The 16,078-nt window shown below is 39.0% G+C and overlaps 1 protein-coding gene across 41 annotated transcripts in view; it reads right to left on the reverse strand.

The window, feature by feature from the left end:
- The window catches only part of LOC116440251 (collagen alpha-1(III) chain-like), a 295,630-nt gene that overhangs the window by 212,393 nt on the left and 67,159 nt on the right, over positions 1–16,078 (reverse strand). Inside the window, exon 4 of one of the 41 annotated variants that reach the window (XM_032100816.1) lies at positions 10,014–10,224. The exons of the other annotated variants lie outside the window; for them this stretch is intronic. The gene's annotated coding sequence lies outside the window, so the exon portion shown is untranslated. Of the gene's footprint in view, positions 1–10,013; positions 10,225–16,078 lie in introns of those variants that run through there. 41 annotated transcript variants of the gene reach the window in all.

Below are 16,078 nucleotides of genomic sequence, written 5' to 3' on the forward strand. Positions count from 1 at the left end.
GCATGTGAGCCAACCTTAGTAAATAGACAAAAGGGTACCATTTCATTTGGATCTAAGATACATGTACGTGCTACTACTGCATAGTAGCAAATTAAAAATAAAAGTACTTCAAAAACCCTTGCAACCCACAATCCTTTTGAGTTACTTTATATACCTTGGGGGAGCCCTAAGCTTTAACAGCAGAAGGACATCCGAATTGATTGAAACATGAGGAAAAACTGTGCAAGGTCAGCAAGGCAAGGTAGAAGATAGATCTCTTAATTATTAGGGGAAAAATGTATTTTCTTCAGGAGAGGTTCTGTTTATATCTTGGTTATTTTATCCCAGTCCTTGCACTCTTCTTCACCTGAAACCATGTTTTTATTATTCTTTTTCAGGTTGCTTAATCCAATTTACTCTTGAAATAATTTCTATTTATTGCTAATGCATATGGTTTGCTACATTCTTCCCTTATTTGAACTCAAATGCTTCACTTCAATGCTTTGTCTACAAGTTTCCAAGTCTACTTGTCAACTCCATGTTATGTGACCTCACATTTTTGAAGCAACTAGTCTTAAACCACAGAGAGGTATCAATCTATAGCATTCCTTCAGTGTATTGCATCCCACTATGAGATGCCCTCTTAGCCTCAATTTATCTATGCTGTCTAATATACTACAGCCTGTAGCTAGGTCTGTCTAATCTGTCTTCATAACTCACATCCTCACAGTCCTAGGCACTTACACAATTCTTTGCTGCAGCCTCTTCAATCTTGACAGCAGGTTTTTCAATATGGGAAAGAATTTGCTCACAGCATTTAGAAGCTGGGTGAAACTCAAATTACATTATTATAGATTTAATAATAAACGACAGACTCATTGGAAATAGTTTGAATGACTCCTTTTTGTAGATATTGTTATAAAATTTAATAAAGATAAAACTATTAGAGTTCAGTTGATAGTATCTTTCAAACATTTAAAGGAAAGTAAGGAACTTGAAATTACTGCCAAAAACTTATTTCTTCAGTAAGAACAATCAGCTTTTAAAGTAGATATTATGCTATGTGGTATCCATTTGGGAATTTGCTCCAGAAAAATCTTGCAAATATATACACATATATTGCAGTATGAAACTCTTAGAAAATGGATTAATTTATATTTCCATGGACAGTAATGTCAGTTTTCCCATACATTTAAAACCACTGCAGTATTTCATTCAAGTGTATACTTCTAAGAACAGACATGGGAATGTTCAGGTTTTTGTTTGTGGGGATCAAACAGCACTGAAAGCACACTTTGCATCTGAAAATGCAGAAAACACTGAACTGGTATTGATATGGCATTCACCCTGTGGGGGGATCTAGTGAGGCACAATCCCAGAGCCAGGGTCTAACTGCTCTAAAGGAATCCAACAGTACTTGCTTTGAAGTCATTAACAGAAACACCTGCCCCACCAGATTCATCTTGGAAGATTTCTGGAGACTGGGAAGCCTGAGTTGTGGGTAAGGTGAAGATATTTTATCTTGCATTCTTTAACTAGTAGCTCATTTGCATCGAGAGAAAATCACAACAAAACCAGACCCCTCCATCCTTCCATCACCAAAGAAACGGTTCTACTCAAGTGGAAAAAAACTCCAGCACCACCCCCTTGTAATACCTACTACCAGCATTGCTTTCAGCCATTTTTGTACATACCATTACACACACACAAAAAGGTGAACAATCACTTTTCAAAGATTCATGTGCAAGAAAATAATGCGGAATGCTTAAGTAAACCAGAAGACCCAAACCTGCATTTTATAGGTCACAACAATATTTTGTGTGAAAAATCTGCTGTTAACCTCCTTTGGCACTTCACACTTTGTTACACTGAGACAGGAAAAAATCGAGGAATTACTGTAAAATGCAGTAACTGCAAAACAAGTTTATAAAAATGCATCATTAAAATAATAATAATATTTAATCATATTTCATCACTACTGTAGTTATTCTTTTATCAAAACTCCCAGACAGGATCTGAACCAACTCCTTGACTGGATTCCCAACAAAGTCAAAAACATAACCAGAAAGGGATTAGTTAATGTAGGAAAATCACAAACACAAAGAAACGGAGCCGGGAAGATTTGGAACCTTGGTTGCATGCATAAAACTGATGTTACCTGAGGCACCACTGGACAGCCCAATATATCACAGAAATCTTACATCTATTTCAGACAGTGGGCTATTATTCCTACAGAAAAGAATGTTGTCTTGCCTGTGCTTTGCAGCCTTGTGAATGTTCGTTTCAGTGACAATGAAATTGCATGTAATCTCTTCTGATTACAACAAAATTGCTAGGATTTGCAAAGAACACATTTGAATTCATACATCCAAAAAGTAAACCAAGCTTATAACTTAGGCAACATAACTTTTGTAGATCTGACATCAGACCGTTCTGACTGAAAGGCTTAAGTCTGACTGAAAGGCTTAAGTCTGACTGAAAGGTTTAAGGAGGCTATTTTCGGATCCATCAATAAAAGACAGTTTCCCAAGGAACTGTGATATTTATGTGGAGGGAGAAAATCAGTTCTGCCTGCATAGATAGGAATGTTCACTCTTTATCTGCAAATGTGACATTTTCTACTATGCATTTTGAAATAAAGGTTGTTCAGCAGTGTCAGACTTCCATAGCCGTGATGGGGAGCATGCACATAACTAAGCAAGGGACCTGTGCATCCAGTCACAGCTTCATTGACCTACAGCAGTACAATACAGCAATAATTACCAGACAGCTCAGAAAGAGACCTAAATAGGTAACTACCATCATCATAGAAAGGGATGGAGATACTGAAAAGATTACAGTGGCAAATCTACTACTTGCAATTTTAGCATAAAGCAATCTTTCAATGCTGAATTATCATCCAAGAAAATGAAGAAATACCTTTCTTCCATTCTGCATAAAGTCTGCTTCTGCAACACCTCCTTTTGACTTCAGAGGTGATTCACTAGGATTTCCAGACCTGGATGGTTAAACAATCCAAACAATCCCTTGGGTTTGGGGTTTTTTTCATTAAGTATTATTAAACAAAACACTAATTTAATTAATTTTCTTGGGAGATAAAAATCAAATAGCAATCAGAATACCTTTAATTCCCTCTTTGCTGATCCACAGTATTCAATAAAATGAGAGAAAGGCTTTTGTTTCCAATATTACTACAGCACAGCAGTTTCTTTGTGTGGTTTTACACAGGTTTTGGACACTTGGTTTGGCAACTTTATTCAAACAAAAATTCAGATCTAACCCTTGCAGTGGTGGGAGGAGAAGGTGCTTTTAGGATTCAAATAGAAATAAAAATTCTCATGGAAGACAGGAAGAATTGTATTCCTAGTTGTTCACAAGAGTGTTAAATTTGTCTTCTCACCATCAGGACACCCATTGAAATTCTTAGCCATTAACAAAACAGTGAGGTCAGTGGCAATAAGTAAAAACAACTAATATCCCGCTAGAGAGAATCAAACAAACAGAGCCAGAAGTCAATTTTCAGAATCTTGGCTGACAGCAAAATAACTGTACGTCTCTCCTGAGGTTTCTAGTTTAAATTCTCTGTCAACGTAGCACAACGTAGCACACGCAAAGTCCTGCAGCAGCTGACTTCACTAGTCTCCCTGTCCTCTCCAGCACTAAGGACCAAACCCCACAAGCAATAACATGGTTGGCCTCACATTTAGAAGGCCTCACATGTTAGTCTAGACTCACTGAAGTCTATACCCACACACATAGAACAGTTCCCTTCCTTCCTCTCTGGTCTGAGTTTTACCTGTGGGGGAGACAAGGGCCATGCACTGGGACTCTGTCCCTCTGTTTCCTCCCCCACAATACTAACTTAGAGGCAAGGCATCAGAGACAGGTACTATCATAGATTTGAGTCGTTCCTCCAGCTCAGCAGGACACAAGAGCAGCAGTTTGGCAGTGTATTTCCATTATGTTTGCTCTCCTCTGCTTCCCCATTCAGAGGGGGAAGTTCAGTCCAATCCTTTCTGGCTATGAAGAATTTTGCTTTATCAGAGTGGATTTGCTGCTTCAGTCACACCAATGACAGAGACCTTTAAAAGAAAAAGACTCCATTCCCTAATATCTTCTGCACCTTGACTGTCATGCTCAAACTTGAAGCTTGAGCTTTTCTACATAGTCAATCCACTTGTTAGCAAGATCTTAATCACTGCACATGATTAAGATCTGGGCTTAGATTTCACCCCAAAACTAGAACAGCAGGAGCAAAAAAGCCTCCTCATACTAATGCTATTCTTAAATTCCATGGTCTGGATCATCTTCTAATCCTAACACAGATTTAGTGCTCTTCATCACAAAAGAATGAAGGAAAGAAATGAATGAAACAATTCTACTAGCTTCTTAACCTTTAATGCAGTTTAAGCATTGCCTGCTCTGCAAGTTACTGCACAGTCTGTTTGATCTTTAACACATGAAACTTTAAAACTTACTTATTGCAACTTTGTTCTTTCGCGTTCTTTTTTTGCTTTCTTTCTGCTTTCCCTTTCTTCATTTCCAACATAATCTTTTGAATAGTCTAGCAATTTTTTTTCTGAAACTTACTGTGTATCTGTATTGTCTACAACAAAGATCCACAAATGTTCTTCCCACAGAAGTAAGTGGGCAAAGGCATATAAATCCCTTTGTGACTGTGGCCCCCAAGGCTTAGTGGATCCACCTACAAACTGGGTTTTGAACATACTTATTAAGTGACGGTCTTGTCCCCAGAGCTTATCATCTGATTAGGTAAAACAGGAGGAGGATAAGGTAAGGTTTGTTCCCATTAGCAGATGAGAATAAAGGTATATTTTCATTATCTAAGGTGATCCCAAAAGTCTGTGTTAGAAGCACAGTGAAGGTCATTTCTTCAGACTTGGCATCCAAGCAATATCCTACCTCCATATAAGATGTTTTTCTCCTTATTTGCAGTAATTCCTACTCTTTAGCTCAGGTTTTGTTTATCTAAATATGCACAGTGAACAAGTCATTCTGATTACATGAGTCAAGTTACAACCACTTCTAAGCTGGACCAATGCATGCAAATATGGAGCAAGGAGGGGGCACCAGTCCTCCTCTCGGATATGGCCTCTTTCTTTGTAGTGGGCCACACAAGCTCTGCAGGACAAATATCCACTGTGCATGGGAACATGACTCTTGATGCCCATGTCTGGAACTGTTAATTACAGTTCACATGTCCAGCAGATGTTTATGAGCTCCATCCAACTGTTCCAGAAGTCCTGCATGGAGTTGTAAGTCGGCATTTTCTGCTTTAGTGGCTGAAAAGGTCATAAAGGATCCTCCTAGCATGACAATTTCAAGCTGAAACAGAGGTTACTGGAAGCTCTTACCACTTCTTCAGTTCCTCTTTACTGCCCCTCTTTGCACAGAAGACCTTGCAAGTATCACTATCCCACATTTGGATAACAAGATTAATGAGAGCTGAGCTCCAGAAAGTTCTTTATTAGGCATTTTTGTAATGAACTGTAATAAGTACTATGCCTACTGTGACCTACAACTGCCATTTCTGTGTGACCCAGGCTCTGAAATGTGTCACCTGGCCAATACTGTGGCAGTATAAATACCTAGAATATAGTTATAGATGACAATTCTTTTACCAACATAAATTATCTTTGTTCTATATACTTATTTACAGTATAGTTTTGCCACTGAATCTGAATTGGGAGCATTGCAGTTACATTCTATCAGTATTCTTACACTTATGTAGCATGAAAAACAATTCTGGAAGCATTAATTAATTCTAAACAATCAGCTAGGAACCTTTCTTCTTCAGCACACAAGCAAATTCCCAATGACAGAACAGTGCAACCAGCATATTTACGTAAGGCTAACTTCCTCCCAGAAGATGTAAAATGTGTTTTTGACCAGACAAGAGTGTTATTGTTCTGCAGTATACACAGAATCTTATTAACCTGGCTGAGAAGATAAAAGGAATGGCAATAGCACAGTTAGTGAATTTTAATAGAAAGTCTATATATATACTGACTCTTGTTAAAATGAAGAAAAAGGGAGACATTTTTTTTACCCTGATGAGACAGAAGACAATTAGAGGAGTCGTTCCAAAACAAGATACAATTTTATCAACTGTGTTGCATTTTGGGCTATTGATAGGCCTTTACTTCCTTTCTGATTTTGCCCTATACACAGTGAATGAGCTGATGACCGACTGAAATGAGACAATAAACATCAGGAACTTCAGCACTGCACAGTCATTTTGTCCTTCCTGCTGAGACCACAGCCTCCATCCCTATGTTAGCAGCTTCCTCAGATCCCATTTAAAAAATCCTCTTAACACAGAGGTGTTCCTTCTTTCTCCTCTATGCTTTTCTGCTCTTCCTTAAACAGTTTTTGTCTGATCTTGGTTGAACAGGACTGTTTTGCTGAAGGTAAGAGAAGTCAAAGCCTACATACATTGACATGACTCAGTCTCAGAGTATATACTGAAAACAAAGAGGGGCAGCAATTGCTATTACTGAGAGATAACGTTAAAAAAAAGCCCTACAAGGAGCTCAGTATCAGCATATTACTATTTGGGAAGAGGACAAGAAACAACATTTTTCAGGTCATACTTGTGAGAAAGAAGATTCTGTGCTCAGTTCATCAGTAACACATGGCTCCAAAGCAAATTGAATATTGCTTCATTTTCAGCCTCACTTTATATTTGGGGACTTTTTTGCTGATGTGAGCATTCACTTTATTCCCTTTGCATTTACTTGTAGTTCAATGTGCAGTGCTGATTTAAACCTCTCACCTTCTTTTGTCCCTTCAGATTGCACTCAGCTCCTTTTGTTCTTGTCATGCCATCCCTTTAAGAGTTTATGATGTTCATCCTACAATCTTCTAGGCAACTCTTTTCCTATGTAATATTTACACAACCTGGCTGAACATGGGAACAATCATGGCAGCACTTTCCCCGGTTTCTCTGATTCATTACTGGGGATAATAATCGAATTTTACTTCCATTAAAAACAGATATTACCTATGAGCAACCTACTTCAAAAAGCAAAAATTCTAATAGATTTGGGTTAACTTACAGAGAAAAGTATGTACATGTAGCACAGCCGTAATCAAATGAGGATTTACAGTAATTTATGTTTTATAGCAGAAATTTCATTTGCACTTGTTACAATTCTTAATCAGGTCTCAGAAATACAAACTTAATCCCAGCCCTTTGCATCTTCAGGTTAATGAGCCCCAACCTGAAATAAGGAGAACTTGTTGATCAGTAAAAGACATCCCAACAACAGAAAAGCCTGGCCTTGAAAACTATTCATGCTACATCAGGAGGTGTTACAACTTCCATATTTATAACAAACATAACTCCGACTTGCTGAAGCAGTAAGAGAGTAGAAGTGTTTCAATTGTAGTAAAAGGTTAGGCAGGCCAAGGTAACCGATACTCGAAACAACACTCTCAAAAAGGGGTTCAAGCACCTCTCAGGTTTTTTATTTCACAAGAATATCAAATGAAGTTTGATGAGAGTAAACAAAAGTTTCAAGCCTTGAGAACTCAAGAGGATGCCTGTTTATCACTAGTGCTCTGTGAACTGGAGCAAGCACTCTCAGATCTGCAGTGCACTGGTTGTGCTACACTTTTTGGGGCAGGGCAGGTTTTGAGCAGAAAGGAGGGGTGGAGAGAGGGACTGGTGATCTGTTTCTGGGACACCATAAAGAAACGCACCCTGAAACAGCAATGTGTGGCCATATTACTCCTACTCTGTTGTCACACAGCAATCACACAATAATTAAATGAACAGTACGTGCCAAACAGATTAAATCAGGATTTCCTATTTTCTTATAATGAGGAGATAATTTCTTATTTCTGGTCACAAACAAAGTAAATGCAAAGAAGTAAAGCCACATTAGATGCCTTCCCTCAGAATCTCTTGAGGAGGCATAGAGAGAGAAAACTGTCATCTGAGGTGAGACCTAAACTAAGAGAGACCCTTGGAGGGAGGTATAGAACCACCCACCAATGATTCTGAGCCTTTCTTCAGAGATGAAAAATAAAAATCCACCTACTCCCGCCTTAGGCCCATGATTACCATGAGCATCATGATAGTAGAAAGCAGTGATAAAAAATGGTAACTTGGACCAGAACAAAGATAACTATTGCTCTACTGAGGCCTGAGACTGCAGAGTGGTCAGAGAGTCTCTGCCTTCCAGTCAGGCACTTTTCTCAGCAAGGTGCAAATAGCCTTAAGACATAAAAAAAGAACAGCTTTTCATCAGAGAGTCAGGAGATGTAATATTAATGTCAACAAGCAACAAAAAATAAGATGGGACTGCTCACCTTCTTGATCAGGAGTGAAGAGATGGTCCAATAATCTCTTGAGGAGCACTCTGGGGCCATCATCACACCAGCTTCCCAGAGAAAGGGAATGTGTTGGGCAATTCACCCCAAATCCTCACACTGGTAGGTAGTCACTAGACAACCCTCCCTTACAGTTACAACACACCCTGATATCAGAAGGGCACAGTTCTGGCCTGGATCTGGGTCATGAGGAACTTCGATGCCATTCTGTAGCTGTAAGCTGAAGTGCTTGTCAAAGGATTCATTGCATCTGCAACATCCCTTCATCTTAGCTGGTCTTTTGGCTAAAGAACCCAGAAAAAGAGGCCAAAGGACAATTTGTGAACTACACAGGTATACCTCCAAATGAAGGAGACTGATGTCTTGTGCAGTCTGATGACTGCTATGTTGTAAAATTTCCTTTTACAGTACGTGCTATCTTTACTGCTAGCAGAGGCTCTGGGGGGGGTTTTGTTGACTTTTCTTACTTGCTTGTTTTGGAGAACGGTAAATTGCCATTTCATAGACTGGTAAGAAGTCATTTTTCTATGTATCACTGCAAGTAAAGGGTCTGTACAAAAATGAAACCAACCAAAAAAATGCTATTTAAATATACTTTCTTAAAGTAATGAAGTTGAGAAGCTGCTGCAGTTACCAGCTGACAGATATGTAACTCTGGAAAAGAGTTAATTAATATAGTCAAATAGTTGTACCTTCTGTTCCTTATTATATCTTGTTGTGGACAACACTTCTAGGAATATCTCATTTCCTTTGTCATCTGAGCTGAAGGGGGAAAATGAGCTCTGATTTAAGATCCTATTTCCCAACATCTACTTCATAAGCTAGCTACTATACTTAATCAACAATGAGGCTATAAATATGCACACCTTGTTATTTCAATGTTTCACTTGATGAAACATAAGAGGCCACTAGTGGACAGCTAGAATAAGAATGAAGGATTACTGCAGTAGCTCCTAGATGACCTGATATAATGCAAACTTGATGATAGAGTCAAAACTGGGGGGAGGGCAATATTTCACTCTGCCAGGTTTCACTGACATAGACACCATATCAGGGCTATTATCCAGGATGGAAATTTAGATATGTTACAATTTATTTGGAAAAGACAGGCTGTTTAACAAGGAAACAAAAGAAATGATAGATTGAAACAGCGGAGTCCACCGCTTGTGACCAGGTGTACTATCACAGAAAAGAATAGCTAATAGACTTTAATGAAAGATGCAACACCACTTTTCCTTGGCCAGGTGTGATGTATTCCAATCTGAAAGGACCTTTTACACCTGAAATATTAATGAGAGGCATCTGAAAACAGAAAATGAGACCTGGCTGCACATAGGTGAAAATGTTATGATAAATATGCCACCTATGCATAAGATATATAGAGAAGGATCCATTGAAGAGGAGGGAGTATATATATAAGGAGATGTACAATGAGTAGATTACAAAAGTGTTCACATGTGACAATCCATTTTCTACAGGAAATAAGGATGGATTGAGTTTAAGTTAATGTCCAGACCATCTTTTCAACATGTTATGGCATCAACACTCAGCACCGTTGCTATAGCAAAAGAAAGGGTGAAAACAAAATAAAGAGAGACAAAAAGATCAGTGAAAATGATCCGCTTCCTCCCACACATGCCTTTATTACAGAATTTTGCTTCCAAATGAGGCTGCCCTTCTGTACACATTCACATGAATTGAGGAGAAAGAGTTTCAAGGGACAGAGCAAATAATGAAGCTCTATGAAAATGACTTGCAGAGCCTTACATTTCTGGAATTTCTTCTATGAAAAAATGGCAACTGCATAGAAAGCCCCACCTCTAACAGGAAAACATCAGGTCCAATGAAGTGTTTTCTCCCCAAATAATACATTTTTTTCTTGTGAACCTAAAGGAAGAGAGAAAAAGATTTCATAGTAGCCAGTCACACAGGGACGTGATTCAGAATAAAGGGCTGGAACACAGATCTCTCCAAACACTCCCAAATGTGCTAGTCACTGAGTTTCTGGCAATTCACTTCTGATCCATGCTGGGAAGAAAATACATTCTGAACTATTACAAAAATTTAGGCTATTTCAAATAACAGGAGATATCATCTAGCAAACCCTCATCTCCAGTCCCAGAGATACAGCAAAAGGATCAAAGCTATTCCAAAATCCACTGTTGGCTATGTAGCTCCACATCATATATTTGCAACACTTGCATGGACATTCTCTAGAAAATCAGCAGTAACCCCTCTGGAAATTAATTCTTCTCTTTTTGTACCACAAAAGAGCACAACACATTTTAATCCATTTTCAGTGTATGAAAATCTTTCCCTGATGGGATTTAAAAGAGAAATTAATCCCAAAACAGTGATTCCAGTACGATTCACAACCCTCCCATAAACTCCTCAGCACTGTTTCAGGACTAATTGACAATGCAGTTACATTGTTGGTGATATAAAAAGAACTCTACTGCAGTATTTCTTCAGTGTCTTATGACTTAAGTGCAGCAGGTATTTGCTGAAGCAAATAAAACTATCCAGTAAATCCTCTGTAACATTCTGGGGTAGGGAAAAGAGATAATATTTTCAAAAGCCTGCTACTGTAGAGTTGTTTTCATGATCCACCTGGGAAAAAAAGGCCATAGCTAAACTGAGTAAGACGACTTCACTTAGTTTCTCTGCAATAAAGATGAAATCATCACTGGGCAGCAACACACTGAATTTTAAACTCCGTGAATGGAAAGGATATTTTGAGGGGCATATATCTTTTTCCATTCATGCTGATGAATAAGTCAAGCACTTCATCATCAGACTTCATGATCATAAATGTAAAGTGATTTAAACCCCAGAATTCACAAGAAGTCACAGGAAATTTTGCTTTCTTACCATTACATTTTCAATAGATTGGCAGTGTGGCAGAGCCTCAATGCTGAATTGCAAATATTAGACTTAAAAATTCCTGCCCGTGCAGCACAGAACTATGATGCAAAGAGGCTGGGCAGGGGCTGCTATGCAGTGATCTGGTATCTGGGCCAGTAGCTAGTTCGTCTGCAGATTTTTGAGTCTATTAAGATTAATAAATATTTAAAAGCTCCACCACCAGCTCCAATGGCAAAGAAGACAGAGATCTGATGTTCTGATCTGTTTTCCTATTTAGACAGTCTTGAATAATTCCATGGCAGCGGCAGCCAACTGTGCTGATATTCCCAGTCACTGAATTAGCAGATAATGTTCTGAAGATGTGTAACACTGCATGGGTACCCCTATGGAGAAAAAGGCTCAAACACTGGGTTTAACGGATGCAGTAACCTTGTCTTCAATGGGATCAGGATATTCTTTAATAACTATTTTTTTAAACTTAGACATGAAAAGTCCTGTAAATGTGTGTTGTAGTGAACCTGCCCTTATTACATTCAATATAAGAAACCTTCGTATTTATTGCACTTCTTTTGGTGTTTAAGACAGAACGAAAAAAGAGTCACTTTATCCAAGCTTGGTGATACCTAATTCAGTTTTGTTTGCATCCTGCTGAGATCATCCCACACTCTTGCAGACAGGAGGCAGTTAACTATTAGAATCTGCCAGAGTGAATCAGCAGGATCTATACAACTTCTCACTGCAGACTTCCATGTGTTGCAAATCAAGGAAGGCAAGAGAAAAATGCCTGGTTATATCCCTGATTCAGACAAAGTCTGAGTTACTAAAAAGAAGCTGGGTTATTTTTTGGGAGAGAAAAAAAAAATCAAACAAAAATAACCAACCAAGCAAAACAAAAACAAACAGGGTAATTAGCATATGCCAGAGATGGCACAAGTATATTGCTTCCTTCCAATAAATCACAGAGACACCAGCATAGCTCAATAACAGCAAGCATTGCAAAACTGCTACGTTATATAGTTGTTCTTTCTCTCAAGTACACAATTACAATTAATAATAATTCAATTAAATGAGTGTGTTACACATTAAAAAAAATTATTTTTAGCTAGGAATAAACATCTTTTCTATAATGCCTTTGGAAGATTGGGATTTTTGTTTGGTTGGTTTGTGTGTATGTGTTTTTCCAGTGGAATTTTTATAAGCACACAACTAAAGATGACTCAGATTTTTAATGAAGAGAATTGGGATAAATATTTGCAATAAGACAGAAGGGACAAGTCTACTGCAGAGTCCCACAGTTTTATAAAAAATGCTAAAGCTAAGCTTGTTGAACTCTGGACGCTGTATTAGCAGGCAGAGGCTGGGAATACTAATCACAGAAAACTTGCAGTAAATCTGAGAGATAAACAACAGGGTCAGGGACTGAAAATTTCTGGCAGATAAGCTTTGTGCCAGAAATGTTTTAAGGATGGTAAAAAATACTGCAAAACTGCCATGAAATAATGGAAGAGGGCATCACATTCTCCCCTGAGAAATCTGTTCTCATTTGGGCATGAATCACCGCTTACTTGAATGTGAGACCCTCTTCTCCCAAGATGTAAATTACACAAGTACAGTATCATTGCCACCAGCAGCAACAGCTGCCAACAAGTCCTTCATGGAATTGCTTCCTATCCTGTTCATACAGCAAAAAGGTGCCAACATGCTGAACGTACATACACCCTTAATCGGTAAAAAAGAGAAGCTGTTGCACATACATGAGCTTTTCCCCATTATTTGCTTTTAAAAGAATATCCTCACCACCTTGTTGGAAAACCAGAGCAGAAGGGCAAGGAACTAATGGGGAAATTTTAGTGCATCTGAATGGTTTGAAAACAGAAAGGTGATATCAATTACACTGACAGTAAAAACCATGGCAATTAAATCACTTTGGTAAACAAAATTATTACAATTTTCTGCACAGCATCACTACATTGAAAACAAATGAGAAAAGTTTAGATTTGTAATCAACAGAGAAAAAGAAACTATATAATTCTATTATCTTTAAATTAATTCTGTTGTTGGACAGATGAGATATGTGCTAGTACAAGATACCTGAATAATTAATTTGCATAATTTCAAAAAAAAAAGCATGTGAATTTATCACTAGTCAAGAAGAGTGCATTACTTTCTTGCATAATTTCAAGGTAATGTGCAGGAAAATAGGAATTATAGGCTTTCCTCTTAGAAACTTGGGGGGAAAAAACCAAATAATGTCAGGATGAGAACTGTTGAATGATTTCATAATTAAAACTGGAGTCCTAAAGTCTTTACTATGAAAATGCATGATTTTTTTAAAGGACCAGTAAGTTGTTTCTCCAGCCCCCACTGCTAGAAACTTGCACTTTTGTCTGCAATTCCCAAGCTTCAGCTTCCAGTTGTCCACTCCCAGTGTATCTACTTGTCATGGTTTAACCCCAGCCAGCAGCCAAGCCCCACGCAGCTGCTGGCTCACTCCGCCACCAGCAGGGTCGGGGGGACAGCTGGAAGGGTGAAAGTGAGAAAAATCATGGGCTGAGATAAAAACAGTTTAATAGGTGAAGCAAAAGCCATGCACACAAGCAAAGCAAAACCAGGAATTAATTCACTGCTTCCCACGGCTGGGCAGGTGTTCAGCCATCTCCAGGAGAGCAGGACCTCATTACACGTAATGGTAACTAGGGAAGACAAACACCATCACTCCAAACATTCCCCGTTCTTTTACTTCCCCTTATACTGAGGATGATGACCCATGGTCTGGAATGTCCCTTTGGACAGTTAAGGTGACCTGTCCCAGCTGTGTCTCCTCCCGACCTCCCATGGACCCCCAGCCCCCTCAGCAGCATGGCAGTACAAAAAGCAGAAAAGGCCTTGGCTCTGTGCAAGCCCTGCTCAGCAGTAACAAAAACATCTCTGTATTATCAATCCTGTGTTCAGCACAAATCCAGTACATAGCCCCATACCAGCCACTGTGAAGAAAATTAACTCTACCCCAGCCAAAAGCAGCTCACTCCAAAATTCATCAGACTTCTGCTGTGAGACAGCTTCCTGCTACACAGGCACTATGTCTACTTTTAAATGTCCTCTGCAGTGAACTGAATTTCTTTTTTCAGTCTCTTGAAAGGAAGACTATGATGAAGTGTCAGAAAATAGCCTTGTACTTGCCTTCTGAACTCTTCCCAGCTAGCCAACCTACTCATATGTAAGCATGCAGACAACACAATTGCACTGAGTGGCACTACTTTCATTAATGCCAAAACAGTAATAGCATGGCTATATTTTCATTCAATATGCAGCCCACTGACATTTGCTAGGACCTCACTCATCCCTGTAATGGGAGTTCAGCTCAGGCTCACAGTCACTGCACCTGCTGGGGCCCAGAGCTATTGCCCCACGTCTGCCCGGACAAGCCAGGCAAGAAAGTGCTGCTCACTGTTGGCTGCCCCCCTCTCTGGCTGCGGTTCCCATGTCATTCTGGAAAGCCCATCTTCTCCCATGATAACCCTGATACTTCTAAATGACTCTTCTGCCTTTACTTTATACTTCATTAACCTCTTGTTTTGTGAAACTTCATCAGCAATTATTTTGTTCAACACTGGCGAAAATTTTTTAAAAACCCAGCATTTTTAGAGAAGGATGTGGGCTTCTTCACCCTACTTTCTTGATCTCCCACTCTTGCTAAGGACAAGCATAGCCTTTTCAAACAGAGCATCTGAACTTGCTCATTGAAACATCTTATTATTACATTTTAATTCATTTAATATATGCTATATTGATTTCACTTGGCAGTAATTATTTTTCTAATCAGAATGCTTCTCTGCCAAAAGCCAGTTGTTTTACTGTAGTCCGTGACAACAGTGTTGCCTTTATCTCACAGATTTGTAATTTAATTAAAACTGATACCAAAGAAATAAATGAACTGTTTATTATAAAACCATGTTGAATAGCACTCATCACAATGAAGGGATTATGGCTTATATTGATTGTTATCATTCTTTCCATGATTTGTTAAGAACTGATAAAAGGCTGGCCAATTTAAAGCTACCTAGCACAGCCTGTTAATTTATAAACATACAGATGGAACATTAGTTTTTATTGTGTCCGCCATATCTTCTATAACTCTCCCAGAGATGCTGAACTCAAGTGGTTTGGAGAACTCTTCAGCCAGTTCTTTCAGCACTCCTGGCTGCACTGCAAGATTGCAGTGTTCAATGGGAGCAGCAGCTACTCACCAACAATGCTGCTCACATACATCGCCACATTTCCAGGCACTTGCTCTTCCCTCTGGGTACTGACATTTGAATTTGTGCATTTGCTGACTAGGTGAAGGAAAGAAAGAACACTACAACACTTCTGTTCTTATGAGGGAAACAAAGGGCAACATATTTCAAAATTTTCCAGTGGAACCTAATTCCCAAAATTTAAAACAGTAAACATTGTCTTTCTTTTCTTGAAAATACTTGAAGAGTAGTGAGTAGCTTTGAAAAGAGAAAACAAACAACAAACAAACAAAACCAACAAAAATGCAACGAAGAAGCCCAAAGCCAAGAGGACAAACACAAGAGAAGAGAGCAAGTAGCACAGGAGAAGACAGGTTGGTAACAAGGAGCAGCTGGGCAGTCCCCAGGGAAATCCTGTGACTGAATCACAGCCACTGACCTCCCAGCCAGGGCTGAAGCACGCAGTGAGGCAAGGCATCCTCTGGGAAACAGAAGCCTTTGCTGTGCTGCCAGCCTGAAACCTTTCTGATCGCTCTGTTAGTCCTCTCCAGCAGCTCTACACAGCTCCATATTTCACCCTCACAGAGGAATGTAACACTTGTCCAGAAACTTTCCAAGGATAACAAGGACATACTTACTCC

The sequence above is a fragment of the Corvus moneduloides genome, chromosome 2 (assembly GCF_009650955.1).
Source record: "Corvus moneduloides isolate bCorMon1 chromosome 2, bCorMon1.pri, whole genome shotgun sequence".
In the NCBI taxonomy this organism is placed as follows: Eukaryota; Metazoa; Chordata; class Aves; order Passeriformes; family Corvidae; genus Corvus; species Corvus moneduloides.